This window comes from Bidens hawaiensis, unplaced genomic scaffold (assembly GCF_021521415.1).
Source record: "Bidens hawaiensis isolate Kalapana, Puna unplaced genomic scaffold, B.hawaiensis_p1.1 tig00039453_1, whole genome shotgun sequence".
Taxonomy (NCBI): domain Eukaryota; kingdom Viridiplantae; phylum Streptophyta; class Magnoliopsida; order Asterales; family Asteraceae; genus Bidens; species Bidens hawaiensis.
The window spans coordinates 138,567-146,084 of record NW_027496928.1 but is presented as its reverse complement, the minus strand read 5'-3'; the positions used below and the strand labels follow the sequence as shown (position 1 = coordinate 146,084).

The 7,518-nt window shown below is 36.6% G+C and overlaps 1 pseudogene; it reads left to right on the top strand.

The window, feature by feature from the left end:
* The first annotated feature begins 1,173 nt into the window (after positions 1-1,173).
* Positions 1,174-3,727, top strand: LOC143591188 (uncharacterized; annotated as a pseudogene).
* The last annotated feature ends 3,791 nt before the right edge of the window (positions 3,728-7,518 follow it).

Genomic DNA, 7,518 nt, shown 5'->3' with positions numbered 1-7,518 from the left:
AGTATATAATGTCTAAATTTAAAAAAAAAAATGAATATAAAAAATATAGCAATCATATAGCAAAAACCTTAAAATCAATTCCTACTTATGTGTTCATCGATTAACAATTTGAATAAAATAAACATAAATTTTGTTATCAGTATGGTAGCAATTTCTACTGGTTAACATTAATTTATTAAGAATTCGATGTGTTTAGGAAGGGATCTTTTGCTGAATATATTCAAACGATGATAATATATTTGAATCGATTTGTTTAGATGGTTATATATTCAAACAATTGAATAGGATCAATTGTCAACGGTACCTTCAAACGATTTGGATGAGGATTTTCGTAGCTTAAGATGTCGGCAATAATCAGGTCACCACTCTGAATACCCCCCGTTCCGGTATTTACAAAAAGGTTAAAAGAAAAATACCCTAGATGGGTTATTCTATGACCCAATTAGCTTATTGGTTTCTGATAAAGAGAAATGATTCCACAAGATCTAGTTTCGTTCAAGTAAGGGATTCTAGCCAATTGAAAGGATCTTTTGATCAATTATGGTAAAAGAGTCTTGCCCTTCAGATTCCAAGTGAATTATACTCTGTTGGAAATCGAATTCGGAATTCGGTTATAACCAAATCGAATTCTGAATTCGGATTCATTTTTTTCGATTACCGATACGATTTGTTTTCCGGTTTTTCTGAACACCCTTAGTTAATCGTATGTTAGCTTTGGTCTTGATGGCTATTGGCTTTTTGAAATTAAAGCTACATAGTTATACGGTTGGTTTTATGTAAATATATGGGATGTTTTGTGGATATTTCTAATGTTAGTATATGTTTTGGTCTTGATGGCTATCAGAGGTATTTTGCAGCTACATCGGAGGTCTTACAGGGTTGAAATCAGTGGTTAACTGGTGCTGATAGTAGAGGGTTTATAACAGAACGAGTAAAACCGGGAACAACGGAGTCATTCGCACGTTCGAGGTGGTGTTCATTTTGCTCTTTTAGTTCCAACTTTGCATGAATTTATGTCAATGACAGCTAGGTTATAAAAACTGTCATCATTAATTTGTTGAAATTTGTTTTCATTGACAACAGGTATTTGATATGGTCTTGAATCGACCACGTTCTCACATCCACCATTCATCATCAACACTGCTAATGACCTCTCCCCATCACCAATTCATAACGAAATGGTAAAACCTCTAAACCCAAAATCTCTCTTCACTCTCCGTACAACTATATTATCATTTTCATTTTCATCACAATCTCACGTCCCTCCTAATTTAGTCACCAATGTCTCCAAGTTATTATCCTCCAATCCCCGCTGGTTCGAAAACCTCGAATTGAAACACGTCAGCCACAAACTCACCCACTCTCATGTCACCAGAATCCTAACCACCGTTAAAGACCTAGATGTAGTCATTCGCTTCTTTTACTTGATCTCTAAAACGTATTATTACAAACACGATTTCAATTGTTACAAGGCCATGCTGAATCGCTTAGTCAGCGAGTCCCGGGTAGCCGATACCGAGCAGATTCGGTTTTTGATGGTCAAAGAGTGTCGAAATGAGAAACAAGTTATGGATATTGTTGAATGTTTAAATGAGCTTAACAATAAAGGCGTCCGGTATAGTTTATATGTTTGTAATGCGTTGTTGATTCAAATGGCCAAGTTTCAAATGGTGGGTATAATGTTAGCCCGAGTTTGTTAACGTATAACACGATGATTAACTTGTTGGGTAAACGGGGGATGGTTCGGGAAGCGAAGGTGTTGTTTGACCAGATGGTTGACTATGATTTGTGTCCGAATGTGTTTACTTACAGTTCGATGATTCTTGGGTATTGTAGGGTTAGTGATTTGGAATCTGCGTTTCGGGTGTTTGATCGGATGATTCAGGACAGGTGTAACCCCAATTCGGCGACATATACGAATTTGATAAACGGGTTGTGCAATGCGGGTCGGGTCGATGAGGGGCTGGATATGTTGAATGAAATGATGGATAAGGACATTGAACCGACTGTTTATACGTTTACGGTGCCGATTTTTGTGTTATGTGCAAGTGGGCGCGTGAAGGAGGCGATTGATCTTGTAATTGTTATGAGGAAAACGGGTTGTTTGTTAAACGTGCATACCTACACGGCTCTTATAAGCGGACTGTTTCGTACGCAGCAGCCCGAAGTAGCAGTCGGTTTTTACCATAAGATGTTAAAAGATGGTTTGATTCCGAACACAGTTAGTTATAATGCTTTGATACATGAGTTAGGTATGATAAGTAGGTTTGATGCTGCTTTTATGGTTTTTGATTGGATGGAGGGGCAAAATGGTAATTTGCCAAACACCGAGACGCATAATGAAATCATTAATATGTTATGCTTGATGGAAAACTTTCAAAAGGGTATGGTTCTTTTGAGTAAAATGATGAAAGTAGGCCCGTTGCCGACTGTTGTTACGTATAACACATTAATTTTTGGATTTATCATACAAAGGGATTTAAATAACGCAGTTAGGTTATTGAGTTTGATGAAGGCAAATGGATGCAAACCAGATGAGTGGTCTTATGCTGAAGCTATTTCAGGGTTATGTAAGACTGGGGATCTTGATCGAGCGTTGACTTTTTTTAATGACCTGGTTGACCAAGGATTGAAACCGAATAAAGTCCATTTCACGACTTTAATAGACGGTTATTGCAAAAAGGGCGAAGTAGAAGCTGCACTTTCGTTGTTAAAAAAGATGGAAACGAGTAATTGCAAGCCCGATGTTGAAAGTTTTAACCCGATAATATCGTGTTTATCGAAAACGAATCGATTAAGCGAAGCACAAAAGTTATTTGAGGAAATGGTCGACAAAGAATTATCCCCAAATGTGATTACCTACACATCTTTAATCGACGGGTTATGTCGAAACGGTAATGTCGAATTTGCGTTCAAGATTTTTGATGAAATGTGGAACAAGAATTGCATGCCAAATTTATTAACGTATAGTTCGTTAATTTACGGGTTATGTAGGGAAGGAAGTGTAGATAAAGCAGAGATATTATTAAACAAAATGGAAAATAAAGGAATTGTTCCTGATCACGTGACGTATACTTTGTTAATCGATGGTTACGTGTCGTCAAATCTAGTGAATCGCGCGTTTTCACTTCTTAAAACAATGGTCAACAGGAGATGCAAACCGAGCTACCAAGCATTTTGTGTCTTGATGAAAGGTTTAGAAAAGTCGACTTTTGCTAATCTTTTGGATAGAATGTTAGAATACAAGTGTGAACCAACGGTTGAAACTTACAGTAACATAATCTCGGGCTTGTGTAAGGAAGGTAAGATTACAGAAGCGGTTGACATGTTTCACAAAATGGAAGAAAAGGCAATAACTCGCGATGTGAGAATTTTAAAAATTGAACCCGCTTTAGAGTTCTTTAATTTGATGCGAGGAGACGGTTTTGAACCTAATATTAAATCTTATAAATTGGTAATTTGTGGTTTGTGTAAAATTGGGCAAACGGGTAAAGCTGGTGAGTTATTTGAGAACATGTTGGATCAAGAATGGGATGCTGATGAGATTGTTTGGACGCATCTGATTGATGGGGTTGCTAAAGATGCTGACATGGATACATGTGTGCGTTTTTTACGTTTAATGGAATCAAGAAACAGAATTCCTAACTTTCATACATATGCAATGTTGGCTAAAGAATTGTCAGCAGCCAATGAGAGTTATGATATACTAGGTTTATCTACTTTGTGACAAGACATCTAGAAAAATACAAAACATTATGCATGAAGTAATGACTTAGCAACATCTTTCTTGTGGACGATGTGAAAGTAAATATATGGGATGTTTTATGGATATTTCTAATGTTAGTATATGTTTTGGTCTTGATGGCTATCAGAGGTATTTTGCAGCTACATCGGAGGTCTTACAGGGATGAAATCGGTGGTTAACTGGTGCTGATCGTAGAGGGTTTATAACCGAACGAGTAAAACCGGGAACAACGGAGTCATTCGCACGTTCGAGGTGGTGTTCATTTTGCCCTTTTAGTTCCAACTTTGCATGAATTTATGTCAATGACAGCTAGGTTATAAAAACTGTCATCATTAATTTGTTGAAATTTGTTTTCATTGACAACAGGTATTTGATGGCAACATATGTTAGAAAAAACATATTAAAGTTCATTATTGAGGATTCTCAGTTCCCTGTATATATGTTTAGAAAAGGCGATTCAGAATGCTTATATGAAAGCTGACCATGCATCTCTTGACCACACTTGTATTTGGAAGGTATGTGAACTTTCTCATGCTTTTAGGGGTCATAATCATATACTCAAAACCATAGTTATCAAAGGTGCTAGTCGCACTCAAGGCGCATAGGCCTCGTCTGGCCCAGACGCAAGGCGCAAAAAAAGCGAGAGCCTGAGAAAATAAAAGCGCACAATAAAAAAATTAAAAATATACTACGTATTAGAAAAATAATACTACTCTTAAATTAAAATGTACAAAAGCTATTTATATAACATTTAATATCATATAATTAGTACCAAAAATTATGAAGTATTAGTGTTTTAGTCTAGAAAAGTAGTATTAGTTGACATATTTATTTTATAAAATTACATAATTTTTCTACATATTATTTTAATATAGATTAACTTACATATAATAAGTTTGTGTTAAAAGTATAAGCTAGAGAATTTGGTATTTAACAGTCTTTGGGAATTAAAAAGTTTATAATTTCTAAAAAAAATACATAATAGAACAATCATGTTATAAATATTTAAAAAAAAAATTAGATTTGATTAATAAACCTAGGTTAGGCCCAAGGAGATAGCAACACCGGCCCAGACTAAAAAATAATAAGTCACTATAGAATTTCATTGTTCACATCTCTGGCAGTCTTGCAAACCCTAGAAAATCAGCGCCTGAATCTACGCCTGAAACATCGACAGAGTTAAAAAGCGCCACCACCTCGCCTCGCCTGAAAAATGCGCCTAGGCACAAGAGTCGGTCGCCTTTAATAACTATGCTCAAAACCTCAGTCTTAACTCTTGGACCGGTGATAGAACCCGGAAATCGAATTGATGAAATAAGGAATAGTTGGGCTGATTCGAGATAGGTTAGATCTCCAAAATAAAATTAGATTTTATTCATAGTAATTGATAAAACATGGATATGAAAAACAATAGAATATGCAGCTATTTGTTTATTCTACTAAATGGAAAGTTACAAAACTGCTATTAACTCTCCATTAAGCTTGCATTTAGGAAATACTTTGACCAAGTGGGTCAAAGGCTTAAATGTTGGAAATACTTTGACCATGGGTCAAGGTGAGATCCAAAAACCTATTAAGTCTGCTCCATGGACCCTCCCACTTTCGCTGGGCATGTATCAACCGACCAAATGGGATTAAACTGAAACAGGTCATTTTTAGTACAAGTCAAACAATATTATCATTTTTGTTTTTTCTAATATTTATTTATCATGTTAATTATAATGACAGAAAGTCATCAACAATATTATCACAATCTTGATTTTAAGTTGCGTTTAGTCCAACAATCCGATGCGCGGTGTCTATATTAAAAAAAATAGTATATATGACAATAAGCTAACATATATGACAAGGTTTTTAAACAGTCAACAAAACATTTAACATCAAACATCATTTTATAAGTTATCCTAAGCATTAAACACAACATTTAACATTAAAAAGTCATGTTATAAAATAACAGGGTGCGGTTATTGTATAAACAATTGCTAACATGAGAATGAAGGAAACGATCTGGGCTCTTGAATATTGCTAATCCATGGTTATTAATAAGTTGATGGCATTTTTGTTCATTTTTGAAGATATAAGGGCGAATAAAGTTACATATATTATATTATTATGTTTGAAACGTTGCTATTTTGTTGACCATATCAGCAAATTCTTATCAACCTTATAATAACATTACTTAAAGCAAATAAATAAATATTATTAAATTAATGACAGTTTTAATTAAAACACATACTGGCATGGCAAAGACATATCAGCATTACAAGTTACGTATAACAATAAACTCGCATTATATTATGCTAAAATCTTAAATCATTTTATTAACAGCAAAATTGTAAAACAACAAATCACATATATGATATAAGTGGGTTATGTGAGCAGATGTGTATCAACTCATAATTCTATTCATTGAATTAAAAACTAATTACATGAAGGTATATATATGTTCTACTAGTTACAATAAACACCCTCTAACTTATGACAATGAACATTATGCTTAACATTCCCCCGCAAGTTGAGGGCGGGTAACTGTTAGGATTAAACGCACACACGAAACTGAACACGACACGAAAGCAGTAAACGAACACGAGGATTTAACGTGGTTCGGTCTAAACTGACCTACGTCCACGGGTGGCAACTAGGTATATCTTTATTGAGTGACAAATATTACAAGTACATAATGTTGTTTATATAGAGACTGAACTAGGGTTAGTAAATTATTATGCAAGAAATCTAAACCGGGCCGGGCTTGGGCCCGACCGCCCACACCCGTCTCCTCTTTTGACTTCATATAATAAACCGGGCCAACAAGGCCTACGAACCCAACAATCTCCCACTCGGAGGCCTTGAGTACTCTCGTCTGCACTCCTGATTGTACTTCTGTAATCTGAACATTAAACTTCTTCTAGTTGCCACCGCCTTCTCATCAATTAACCTGAAGGCCCGTTGAAGCTCCCCGGAGCTCCAACACGTCAGTCACGGCTGAAACTGCCCCTGACCCATTCTCTGTCCCTACCGGCTCCCACTGTAACGAACTACCGGATCCTGAGATAACCTGAGAACAAACACTCTCCATATTCAGCAAGTAATTCATTGGAGAGACTTTTACAGCTGGAATACTGGTTTTCTTAATCCACTGTCGACCTGGAACTGTAACTGAAACACGACCTGTGCTCCCACTGTCACGATGTCCCCCAACTGATTTAACCTTCCTAGCTCGTTCGTCCTGAATCTTCACTTTGGCTCTGGGTTTGTTACTTGCAAAACGAACCTTCTTCTGCCCACGAGATTCTGTGAACCGGACTTTGTCTTTCACCAAAACTGGATCCACTCCTTTCGGTGACATATCGACCATATACAACGAACCCATTTTCTTGCCACGAGCAACCACGAGATTCCCTTTGACTACTTTCCACTGCCCATTCCCGAACTTAACATCGTGCCCCTGGTCATCCAACTGCCCAACTGAAATCAAACGTTTCTTCAAACTTGGAATAACCCTCACGTCTTTCAAAGTCCAAGAAGTACCGGCTGAAGTTATCAAATCAACGTCTCCCATACCCGTAACCTCTAAAATATCATCATTCGCTAGTCGAACCTTTCCAAAATCCCCAAATTTAAGATTCTTCATCGTTTCACTACAGTGAGTGGCATGAAACGATGCACCAGAATCCATCACCCAAGCATCAACGCTACTCTCAACACTACAAACCAAAGCCTCATCACTACTGACCCCGTCATCTGTGTCGTCTTCTGTAACGTTCACCTCTTTC